The sequence below is a fragment of the Miniopterus natalensis genome, chromosome 5 (assembly GCF_054644295.1).
Source record: "Miniopterus natalensis isolate mMinNat1 chromosome 5, mMinNat1.hap1, whole genome shotgun sequence".
NCBI classification, from domain to species: Eukaryota; Metazoa; Chordata; class Mammalia; order Chiroptera; family Miniopteridae; genus Miniopterus; species Miniopterus natalensis.
Genome location: NC_142085.1, coordinates 64,500,664 through 64,513,875, shown reverse-complemented (window position 1 = coordinate 64,513,875; position 13,212 = coordinate 64,500,664). Strand labels below are relative to the sequence as shown.

The following is a 13,212-nucleotide window of genomic DNA, read 5'->3' as shown; positions in this document are numbered from 1 at the left end:
AGTTGTCACCAAAACCAAAGGACTTAATACTTTTAAGGAAAGGGTGCTGAGCAATTTCAAATGCTTGAGAAAAGCCTGGTAACACCCAGACTGGAAAAACACACACGCTGATTTTAACGACTGATGACCTCAGTAAGAGCTGAACCAAAGTGAAAAGCAGATGTAAGAACTGAAGCCAGATTCCAGGGCACTGAATGGACAATGGGCAGTAAGGAAGCAGAAACAATAAGTGTGACTTGAGGACTTTGGCTATTAAAAGATGAAGAGTCGGGTAAATGGAGCATATAAAATAGAAGTGGCTGCTACTGGAATTTTTCTTTTAAGCTCAGAGAATGTTGAATATAAGTTAGAGATGCATTTGAATGAGAAGCGAATGCATGGAGCAAGAACTGAAAGCAGAAAGAAGCTGGGTCAAGAGGACAGGTGGAGGAATTCATCAAAAACTCGAATAGAGACAGGTAAGATTGGACTGGGTGGAGTTGTGGGTTCTTTCTGATTTTAGTTTCACTGAAGGAGTCAAGGAGGGGGGTGTATAAGGTGGCAGGGCTGAGGGAAGTTTGCTGTGATAAAATGAAGAGAAGGAAAAGAGAAAACCCTAAGAATAGTAATAACGATTTGGGGAACTGGATAGGTGGAAGCATTTCTTTAGAAAGTTGTTTTTCTTGCTACCTTCATCATCACACTGATTCCGCCTTTTAAAAGAATTAAGGAGACCACAACTGACTATTATTATTAATAAGGATATCATGGACAACATGTGTGCTGCCTAAAATACCTTCCTTTGACTTTCCCGGGCAGCCAGCCCCAACCAAAGTCAATTATTAATGTGTTGCTTAGCTTCTATCTTTCCAAAAGTGATGGAAAGGTCAATAGAACAATGGGTACAGCAATATAGAGCCTACTAAATAGTAAGTGTTTATACATTGCCATAATGATATGGCTTAATTCCTGTAAAATTAATTTACAGAAAAACTTTGCATTTAAATCAATCAAAAAGCTTTTTCTATATATGGTACAGGATTATAAACTCTTATCCTTAATCTGAAGAGTACTCAGGAATAACAGGATCGAATCTCTTTTTGTTTTATTTTTTTAATTTATCATCATAAACTGAAGTGCTTCTTATAAAACAACACAACAACTTATATATGGAATGCTTAAAGAATGTCCTACAGTTTCACTGATATATATTGCCTGAAACAGGATTTTGTGTTTAGGATATATGTTCTATATATAGAACATATAAAAGATATTTTGAAAAGAAATTGAGTATGTTTTTATCTTTACTCCAGCGGAATTTTGCCATTTATACCTTCAAACCTTCTCTCTCCAAGCGAGAGAGGCACTGTGTCCATAGCTGTTACTGAGCATCCTGTTTACAGCTGATATCCTTATAAACCTGGAAGTACTGTAGTGCCCACATCACAGCAGACACACGCATGGGTATGCACTAACATCCTGTGTGGAAAACGTTTGCGTTTCTAACATCACAACACTGTGTTCTATGAATAAACGAGAGAATTCTTTCACACGAGTTCAAACAATTTGCCATCACACCTTTTTGAAGGTCACAAAAACCGTTTGGGTTTCAAAGACTTTACCAATAAAGGAACAAGAGAGGCTAGAACTTTTACACAATCATTTGATGTACACAAACACAATAGCTGTTTTGTTATAAATTAACATTTATGGCGTTTAAGAGCCTTTGGTGGAGAGTTAAAGAGAATGCAAACTAAACTAAACAAAACAAAACCAAAACTCCAGGAGGGAGCAATGATCTAATTTTATTGTTCATTTTCTTCAAGTTGAGTGGTAGAAAACCCATGTTCACTTAGGTGAAGAGCATGAGAAAGGGAGATGACTACAAATGTCTTTGAAAATGTTTTTCTAATACAAATTTCAGAAGTATCTCCAAACACTTCCTTACTAGATGCACAAACTTTCTCATATTCCCTACACCGACTTAAATGTAAGGCGCCAGTCTTTCCCAAAGCATACCTTTGTTAACTCCTTCAGTGAGTTGCAACCTATTTAGAAAAGAGTTTGGGGTCGATAAGCCTGGAGAATAAGTGAGGCTGTGACTCTAATCAGAAGCGTTACCGAACGTCTTTCCCAGGTCTCTTCGAAGCCCAGTTGCAGTGCCTTGCCACTAAACACGGCCCTAGAAAAAGCCACTGACCTGCAATGAGAGGAAATAATTCATCACGGCTCTATCTAAAATTAACCTATTCCTGCTTCACACTTTTTCAGATGTTTGGTCCGGATGCTGATTGTTTAAGTCTGTCTAAACATAGAATATTTCCTGAAGGAATGCTAACAAGCTAAACACTTGCTTCTATTGACAGCATCCTAAATTTTATTAACATAGCTACGATGAACGAGCAAACAGACACAGTGGCAGCCAGTGTGCCTATTTCCCAGGGAGCTAAACTCAGGACAGGGTATGATTTGTATGTTTTACTGTAAGTTGTTCATTAGCAGCACAAAGATTTACCTGGTGCTAAATTCTTGGACGTTGAGAAACATTAAACTTTCAATAGTGAGCATAAAGTCATTAACTTCCTTTCTCCTAGTTCCTGATAAAATTACTTCCATAACAGTAAACAAAAACCAATGAACTTGACCAAACAAATTTTTTACCTGGTCCCCTATCACTTCTTACACATACCTGTGGTTTTATTTTCTTACTGATGAACAATTTTCAGTGATGGAAAGGCGTAAGCCACAATGTTTATTTTCTCAAGGCTGTTTGCATGCTGTAAATTGAAAAGGAATCCACTTTTCTGGATTGACTTTTTTTTGCCTTTGAGATTACAACAGCTTTGCTCTAATTTGTCCCTTGATTTTTAAGTCCCCCCTACTTCAAGCCTCTTCCTGAATGAAGAATCATTACTTGGCTGAAATTTATTTTTAGCACATGACTAAAAAATCGTATGAAGAGGCTCAAAATAACACAGGAAATACTGAAGAGTTAATGGCTCTGGTTCTTACAGTTACTTATACTTATGGATAAAAATGGACTAGATCAACATGTGTGGTAGGGCTCTTCAGATAACTTTAATGAAATAGAAATTAGTCAGTCCAGCAGGTAAACACACCATGCAGAAGTGCATTTTGGAGAAAGATTTTAATAACGTCGGTTAGCAAGCACCAGTTAGTACTTTGGAGTCGTCTTAAGGAACTGGGTTTTTCAAAGCATCGATTGTGCAAGGCTGCTGAGTCACTTAGGAAATTATGAGTCTGAATCCTTGTAAGATGCCATGGGGTCCAATAAATATTATGTTTTCTTCTTCCACCTCTTTCAACACATCTGCATAGTCTTCTTGGTTTGACGGCCATCCAGCTGCCATACTGGGTGGGGCAAAAGTAGGTTTACAGTTGTGAGTGTGCAAAACACAGAGCCTATTCTTGTATTACTTATTAATTATTGCATTATTTCCCATATGAATAAATGTAAACCTACTTTTGCCCCACCCTGTATGAGTAACCATTGCTAATCATTCCTATGATTGATTTTAGACTTTCTCTTTTCATTTAATTAATAATCAGTGCCGAATTCTGGTCCTTTGTTCATCCTGGTTTACTGTAGGATCTGATAAGGCGATGATCACACAACTTATGATTTTAGAGTGTTGACTTTCATTCAATTAGCCTGGCTGCTTTGATAAGCTACAAGTAGCTGCAAGAGTCACTGTATTCAGAAGACAGCTCTAACTGGAAGGGTATTCAGTGATTTATGGAAGACTTGTGTCATTAAAAAGTTGGCAAAAGCCATATAGAAATGATATTATTTACAGGAGCCAAGTGTTTTTTAAATGTTTAAAAATTATTAGAACTAATATTCTAGTGTGAGAGAAAAAAAAAAGCCCAAAATGTTAGACAAAAAAAAAGTAAAATTTCTATAGAAATATTAACGTATAATCCTTAAGCCAGTTGGAAAATGTCTATGAGTAGTTTATGTCTGAAGCTTTTTTAAAATTAACTAGTTTTTAGATTAAAATTTTAAAAAGAATGACTCAAGAAGATTCATTTTTAATATTCCTTGTTCTCTTTGATTCATTAATAATAATATTGGTATTTGATCCTAGGCTCTAAGTCCTTCATCTAATTTGATTCCTATGCATATCATTAGGTCATCAACGTAGCAAGCAATTATTAAATACCGGTTGTATGCACTGCACTAATGCCTTGGAAACTGTACAAAGCTAATGACAATTATGTTTTAGAGGAATTTCTAAACTCTTTAGAATAAAAGTATGACTGACTTTCATTACTCTTTCTGCTCTAACCATTTCTTAAATGCTGCTCACATTTTCTTCTCTTTTGCTCAGCGTTTTCCATGAGTATTGATATCCTCTCCCACAAAGTCCAAAACCCAGGCCTCCAACATACCACACATCAAAAAAAAAAAAAAAAAATCTCTATTTTTTGCCCCTGTCCCTTGTTCAAGCTTATGCTTTTTTTTAGCTTTTGGATAGATCCATGCATGTGTCCCACAAACTCTTCAAGAACAGCAAGCTAAAATATATTCTCTATCCCTTCCAAATTTTTACTTCTCCTTTCCTAAGTCTGTTAGTAGCTTACTAAATCAGGATATTTGAAATCCTTCTTACTTGCATCACATCATTAAGATCCCTCTAGTCTCCGTCCAAATATCTCTCTATTCCAGGTTCCAGGGATCTAGAACAGACTTCATCAACTTTCGTTTAAATTAATGGAGTAGCATACCTGGTTTCCCTGACTCTAGTAGCTCCCCTCTCCTACTTACCTAAACACATCATCTAAGTTATTTTTCTAAAATTCAGATATGATTACTCATGTAATTCCCATGGTTAAAAGCCTTTTGCAGCCCAGTGGGCGTGGCTCAGTGGTTGAGCATTGACCTATGATCCAAGAGATCGAGGTTTGATTCCCTGTCAGGACACATGCCCAAGTTGTGGGCTCAATCCCCAGTGGGGGGCATGCAGGAGGCAGCCGATCAATGACTCTCTCATTATTGATGGTTCTATCTCTCTCTCTCCCTCTCCCTTCCTCTCTCTGAAATCAGTAAAGATATATTTAAAAAAAAAAAAAAAAAAGCCTTCTGAAGCTCTCATGACTATAGAATAAATTTTAAAATCTTTATCTTGTTATAAAGTTTCATTCTTGCCTAGCAACAACCTATATTTCCAATCACTTTCCCATTTTCTCTTTTTTCATGAGTTTTACCTGTTTCCATGCTACAGAATCTCAACTTTTGGAGGATATTAGAATTATCTGTAGAGTTTCATAAAATTGCAAATTGCAGAACCCCTGGGCCACAATCTTTTTAGTGGAGCCAGGGAGTCATTCATTCTCCTTGTTAATCTGTCCTGGGATACTCTCTCAGGGCCCCCAAACTACTTGTCCTTTTAGCAAATTTCCATTTACCCTTCAAGAGCTGCTTCAGTAATTTCTTCAAGCTCTTTCCTGCACACCCACAGAGAAGAACCCACTTTTAGTCATTGTGCCTATGACACTTTAAATGTTATTTAAATATTTTTTAGTGTTAGAACTCTATCCAAGTAAATATCAAATGAATAGATTTATAAATTATTTGTGTTAAAACTATCACTCTCATACCCCTTTTGCTTGATTCCCAATAGCATTTATCATCATCTGACATATTATGTATTTTACTTATTTATTTCTTTAGGCATGTCTCTCCCTGCCCCCACTAGAATGTATGCTCCAGTGGGCAGAAACTTTTCTAGCTCTTTATTAAGTAGAAAATGTCAAACATACAAAAAAGTTTAAAGATTTATACAGTGAACCCTCTTATACATACCACCTAGAGTCAACGATTGTTAACATGCTTCTACTATTTGCTTTATCTACCTAGAAATAGATATAGGTATGTACTTTAAAATTTTATAAAACAGACACGGATAATACCTTCTAATTATTAGCAATAATCTCACACCTACTCTGCTTAGTCACAAAGGAGAACACATAAAAAATATTAAAAGGGCCAGTTTGAATGTGTTTCTACTGTTAAGGAAGCTATTATACTCTAGGAGATCATTTTTTCCCCTGAATCATTTCATAATAAGTTAAATACATCTTGACATTTCTCCTCTAAATATGTCAATATGTATATTTTCAAAATAGGTCTTTATGTAACCACAATAATTATCACACCTAGAAAATTAATAATAATCCCCTCATCTCAGCTAATATCCAATCCATTTTCAAATTCCCTAAATGTCAGTAGTTAAGATTTCTGTGTTTTCTTCACTGTTGTATCCCCAGCAACCTGAACAGTGCTGATACATAGTAAGCCCTCAATAAATTATTTTTAAATGGATAAATCTATATCCCCGATTAAATGAGTTTCTTGATGCTTTTCATTATTCACCCTTTTATCCTAAGTTTCTAGGAACATGGTTGGAGCTTCATTAAAATGTTTGTACATTGCATAAATTATAGTTCTAAGAGTTAAGGCACAATCACAGAGGAAATAATTCAGGAAAGGCAAGGAGAACTAATGTGTTTGAAGATTGATGCCATAAAGGAAATGGTGTCAGCATGGCACAGATATAATCTTTGTTCCACAGATACAGATAATCTTTTCTAACCTTAGGCAGTTACCTCACAAATATAAGACCTTGATTGCAGAGGAAAACCTCTGAGAGGTAAAGAAGGCTTAATTACTGTCACCACTGTTGAAGAAAACTACTCAAGAAAGTTGGAGAAATAATTGACATCTTCATGAATGACAGATGGCAACATTTTCAGAATATTTTGTATCAGACCAAAAGCATAATATGAAATTAAAATGTACAATCAATTTTGGCTTTGTTACTTTAATTGATTTCCAGTTATATACAGCTATATAAGTTTGCTTTCCTCTGGTGCTGTAGACTTTGCCCTGAACTGGGAGGTAGAAAATCTGAGAGCTAGCTCTGGTCCTGTCTGCAGAAAGCTGGGTAACCTTCTGTCACCACCATTCTGAATCTTATCTTCTTCTTTAAAATAAAGATTAGAATGAGTATATTATAAATTGTGTTAGTAGACAACTCTTTCTATACTTTTATTTTTTGTAGTTAATATTGTCAAAATTCAAAACATAAAGACAAAAGTGAAAAGTCTTATCCCATCCTGACCTTTATAATTCATTTCCAACCCTTACAGCACTAAGGCTCCCAGTTTCCTGTTAATCTTTTCTGGGGTATTCTAGGAATAAATATGAAATGTATTTATTATATATATGAAATAAATGTAAAATATATATGCATACTTTAATGAAAATGGGGTGAATATTGTTCATAGTGTTCCAAGCCCTGCATTTTACACTTAATTATATATCTTAGTAATCCTATCAGTATATAGATTGCCCACCTTCTTTCACAGCTGCACGATAGTGCCTTGTATCATGTACAATCATTTATTTAACCAGTACCCTAGTAATAGTCACTTAGTTTGTTTCAATTTTTTATAATTATAGAAAATACTTCAATGAATATATTTGTATTTAAATCATTTACACAGTGTAGTTTTAGAATAAAGGCCCACAAATGGAACTGTTGAGTCAAAGAAAATGCTCTTTTATAATTTTTATAGATCTTGCCAAGTAGAAGCCCTGCCTGCTTATATTCTCAGTAGTAATGTATAAAAAAGCACAAGAGCTCATGTTTCCTTAACCTCATACTTATGCTCAAGAGTATATCATAAAATATTTTATATTTGGAATTTGGTAAGTAAAACAAGATCTCAGTGTCATTTTAGTTTTCATTTCACTTATAATAAATGAGTTGTCTTTACACACACACATAGGTAGCTTTTTTGTATGTTTTTTTCTGTAAACCATGTTTTCCTCTCCTTCGAATATGCTTCTATCAGCATGTTGTTGGCTTTTAAATTATTTTAGATATTTTTATATATTAAAAAATTAAAACTTTGAGTTTTTATTTGAATAATACTAAATTTATGAATTATACCTTAGTATTTGATAGTGTGAGTTTTGTTATATAAGTACACAATATGTTTTTGTAATTTGTTAATGTCTTATTTTGGGTCAGGGTAAGCCACATTGAGTTGGTAATACAACAACCTCAAAGGTTTAACTGTAAAGGAAGTTGGCCATGAGACTCTCTGAAGAAGAGTATTCTTAGTGGAATGAACAACCAGGGCAAAGTCACCAAGATTGGTACACGTTCCAAATGCAACTGACATACTAAATAATATGAGTCCTGAGAATTGACCACACGTGCATTTAGTGGCATGAATGTTATTGGTGACCAGAGCAAGAGTAGACGACATCACAGGGACAAAATCTTGATGGAAGAGAGTTTAGGAGGTAAATACGGTGAGCATGGGCAACTATTTCAAAGAAGTAGATACAATTATTAAGTCTGTTTTACAGAGGCCTGAAGAGGGTTTGTACTTGCCCAAGTTCACATAATAGTAACCAGTAAAGCTGGGTGGGACCTGAAACCAATTTTGCTTAAATTCAGAATCTGCTCTCTTCACCCCGAGCCTATAGTGCTGGGGATCTGCCCTGTTCACAGATATAATTAATTCAGTAAAGGAAGGAACATGGACTAGAAGTGACCATTTATTTCTCATATTCTGTGTTTTCCTATCAAGAATTCAGACCAGTGTTCCTACAACTTTCCTTAGCATAAATTTCCCTCTCATTTCTTAGTGCCAACTTCTGTGTGGCAATCGTATCACCTCACTTGTACTACCATGCATACTCACTCGTCTGTCACCCTCCTTTTAAAAACACATTGTTTATCTTTATGTCTAATTACCATATTCAACTATTTTCAGATCTCTGAATCCATATATTATTTCCCCTCACCTAGAAATGAATATCCTTCAGTCTGTTTCCTCTTCCCAGTAGTCTCTGTCTGTAAGATCTATAACAATATCCACCACTAACAATGGCTGAGAGGTTAACATGCATCATATTGTAAGAAAGGAGAGTGAAGCACATTTGTGTGGGGGGTGGAGGAAGTGGTAGGCAATCAACAAACCAAGCTGGAGAGAAAACTGCAGAGTAAGTTAGATTTCTAGCAAATCCTTAGCAGTGTTGGTAGAAAATGAATCTAAGGGTAGAAGAAAAGAAGTTTGATCTATAGCATGACAAAGAAAGGAGTTGGAAAATAGAGTTGTATGCCAAAAGGCTGGACAGACACACAAAGTGTGGACAAGGAGTGAGTCTGATAACCATAGACTTAGGCCAATCAAATGCCAGGGAGTTAGTGAGAATGACCCCATGAGCACAGATGACTTGGCATTGGGCTTCCTGCTTTTACTTTTCTTCATGACATGTCTTCAAGTGGCTATGGCTTATTTGTTCCACAAAGTAGTACCAAAACTCCTCATTCTGGAATTTCATAGTCACAGTGACATGCTCAATATAAACAGAGCCTCTACTTTTACAATGCGCTCTGCTCTGAGTCACTTGAAACACTCATTTCTTCACAGATGTTATTAACCTTTATTGTTATGACAATCTCGGTCATAATACCCATCTTTGCAATACACTGATCCATCCATGACGTTTGTGCATTTTTCAGCCTGTGTTTGCATATACTGAGCTCTTCCGTGTGTATTGCCAGCCCTAACTCAATGATCTGCAGCTCTGAGTCATGCTCTGAAGTTACGTGAATTAGTCTTAATTTGGTGTTTTCCAGTTATCAGTATAAGCCTTGCCTGCTGAGAGCTTTGTTTTGTTTTCCTTCCTAGCACTTGGAACAACCTTAATTGGTAGTTGATAACTTCCACAGTGTGCCTTTTACATACATGGAAGAGTGAAAGTTGGCTCAAAACTAAGCAAAAAGAACAAAACAAATTGGCACTAAGAAGAAACTGTATTGTAAAAGAGACGAATACTGAGGAAAGCAGAAGTTTTGTAGATGAATAGTTTCTTGTTTGCTTCATTGTAAAGTAATAAACTTTACCCTCTCATTGTAGATTACAGATGAAGATGACAACCCTGGAGAACTTGATTGATATGGGAGGGAGAGATGGCAGAGAGGAGTCTTGTCCATTCATGTATCCATACATGTGTCTCTGAGATTAAAGTATTATACTAGAAAAGAAGAATTGAATTAAATAAGAAGATAACATGCAAGCACCAAGTGTTTCTACCATAGCTTGGTACCCCAGAGAAAAAAATAATAATCTGAGGTTATAAGTTCATTTTATCTCTTGATATAGCATCTGAGAACTTGAGTAATGTGCCTGGAAATGTACTATCTGGTTTAGGAAACATGTAGACAATGGTCTGAGTAATTCACTTGTATATTAGAAAATATAGAGAGGAGAAATTAATTGTTGAAGTGTTTAGAAGTAAGATCTTGAACTTGTGCCTATCATTTCCTTTTTTTCTTCTTTATTGCTCTACTCTTATTTAATCTTCACTGGTGTTTTTTTTTTAAGTAAAGAAAGTTTAATTTTTGCTAAATATTTCACTTAAATTTTCAGATTTTTAAGTAGGGAATTATTTATATCCTGGGAATTCTAAAGTCTCTTAGTCATAGTATACACAGTTAACACTTTCTTATTCATTCCCAATAGATAATACAAAATTCACTTTCATTTGATGCTGTAACTTATGTTTCTTTTCCAGGAAAGTCATCTATTTTTTATCTATATCAAGATATTAATAAAATGAGAAGACCAAACATTATTTAGCATCCAGGATAAAGCTAGTCTGTGGTTCCATGCTTTTTATATATTACAGATGTGACTAATTGAGAGGTAGATTACTCTTGAGTAAATATACATTATGTTTCACTTTAACAAAAATAGATCTATTTCTCTTTTCTTTGTTCCTTCTTCCCTTACTTTTTCTTTGAAAAAGATTTCATGAAGTCTCACCTAATGTCTAAGCACTAGGATAGATCTCATAGATAAAGCTGTACCAAGAAAAACAGACACATCCCTTGCTCTCATGGACCTTAACATCTAAAGAGATGACCAGTTATTGAAAAACTTCTTATCGAATTTCAATTGTCAGGTCATAGAGAAAAGTATTAGAAAAAAGATATTAATCTGTGAATTAGGCTTCCGTGAGGAAATTATATAGCTGGGGGCTAAAGTATAAGAAAGATAAAGTCAGATGTAAGGGAAGAGATTTTAAGCTGAAGTTTGGTACAGTGGTCAGGATCAAAGTGTGAACAAACATGGACTGTTCAATTCTTCCCCTGAACCCAAATCTGGAGATGCCACAAGGTTAAAAAGGAATTCAGTGGACTCCAGAAACTAAATCAAACACTGTAAAAAGCCCTTGGAGAATCAGAAGGTAGGTCAAGTCCCACAGAACCAGGAGGCAAGCTTTCTAGTTCCGTACTTTTCTCTTTTCACATTTTACTGGCTAGCTCAGGACCTGCTCTGTCATACTGGGTTCAAAAGGAGTGGACAGAAAACATAAGCTCCAGTCCAGTGCCTGCCACAAGTGGCAGTTCATCTGGGCATCACTGACCTCTGGGTGGGTAGAAAGAATAGAATAACTGCCTAATGCAAAAGTACTAAGTAGCTACCCATCACCAAGCTCCTATTGAGTAACTACAAGAGGGAGAAGCAGCCCTCAGCAAAAAGCAGTGCTTGGTGCAGATTGATGGGGGGCGGATTACAAAATGCAATAACAGAGTCCCTTCTCTCTTTGTGGCCACCCCCTTAACACATACTTCATTTCACCCAGAAGAGTGTCAGCTACCATCTGAGCTGTCTTCTCTCCCTTCAGGTACACATCACCAGCAAGAAATATGAACACAGGAAAAAAATAAACAGACATCTGGGAGTGCAAGTGCAAGCTCTATGAAAGAAAGACAACCTTCCCATAAGAGAACAATTAATGCACCAAATTAAAAGTCACCAAATATCTTTATCAAGAATAAAGAGATATCCTATGGCCATATCATCCTGACCACACCTGATCTTGTCTGACTTTCTATCTTGGAAAGATAGAAAAAGAGGCTTCCACTCATGTAGGTAATGAGACTACATGGGTTTCTGTACCACACTAAGATATAACTTTAAACTCTTGTGTTTTAATTTGCATATCAACAGAATCAGACTATATATATGATCTCACAGTTTAGTTTTTTCATTGAATAACATATTTTGGCAATCATCTCAGGTTAGCATCTAGAACTAACTTATAGTATCGATGAATGAGAAGTTTCAGTTTTACCAACCCAGCCCAGATAGCATCTAGATCTTTTACAGGAACTATTCAGAATTCTATTAGGTTCACATCATTCTCAAGGTAAAACCACATCTATGCTATAAAGATTTTTCGGAATAAACAGTGATAATGCACAAAAGTACGTCTGGAAGAAACAGCAGCAAACTATATATAGTACTTGAGGTTTCCTTTCACTGGAACTTATGGAGTTTAGTAATATTACAGATGCATCCCATCCTCTAGGGAGCTCTCGGTTTATATTTTAAAAACTGGAGTAAATTATGACGAAACATCAAGTAATTATTAGTATAAATAATGGTCTATAAAAATTGTAAGGGTATATGTTAGAGTTTTTCACAAACACAAAGGAGGCACATCGTTATGATAACTATTTAATCATAATAATCACCGCAATTCAGAGGTAGTCTTCTCCTCTTGTCCCACTGTTTTCATTAAAATAGCCCACTTTCCCTTTGTGGGTTATGTCACTCATTTAGTTTAATTATATATATATATATATATATATATATATATATATATATATTTTAAATTAAGTTTATTGGGGTGACATTGGTTAATAAAATTATATAGGTTTCCAGAGTACAATTCTATGATACATCATCTGTATATTGCATTGAGTGCTGCCACCCAAAGTCATATCTTCTTCCATCACCATATATTCTACTCCCTTTCCCCTTTCCTATCGCCTACCCCCGTCCCGCTGGTAACCACCATGCTGCTCTCTGTGTCTATAAGTTTTTGCTTGTGTTTTGTTTGTCCATTTGTTGCTTCCAGTTTTATATCCCATATGAGTTAAATAAATATTGGTTTTTACTTTTTCTGTGTGACTTATTTCACTTAGCTATATTAATAATAAATTACTGATTTGTAATATAAAACAAAAGATACTATTTATCCAGAATTTTTATTATTATACTCATAAAATTTTATAGAATCCCTAGAAAAGTCTAGAGATCTAAAGTTATTTCAATTTGGTTCTTCAAACAAAGGTCTGTATCTTTTTATTTTTATATTTTTTAATTAGTTTACTT

The 13,212-nt window shown here is 35.3% G+C and overlaps 1 long non-coding RNA gene across 1 annotated transcript; it reads left to right on the top strand.

Annotated features, from left to right (window-relative positions):
- The first annotated feature begins 323 nt into the window (after positions 1-323).
- On the top strand, positions 324-12,450 carry LOC107537060 (uncharacterized). Its single transcript, XR_001603200.2, has 3 exons — positions 324-458; positions 9,943-11,275; positions 11,717-12,450. It is a non-coding gene; the product is annotated as an uncharacterized LOC107537060 (long non-coding RNA).
- The last annotated feature ends 762 nt before the right edge of the window (positions 12,451-13,212 follow it).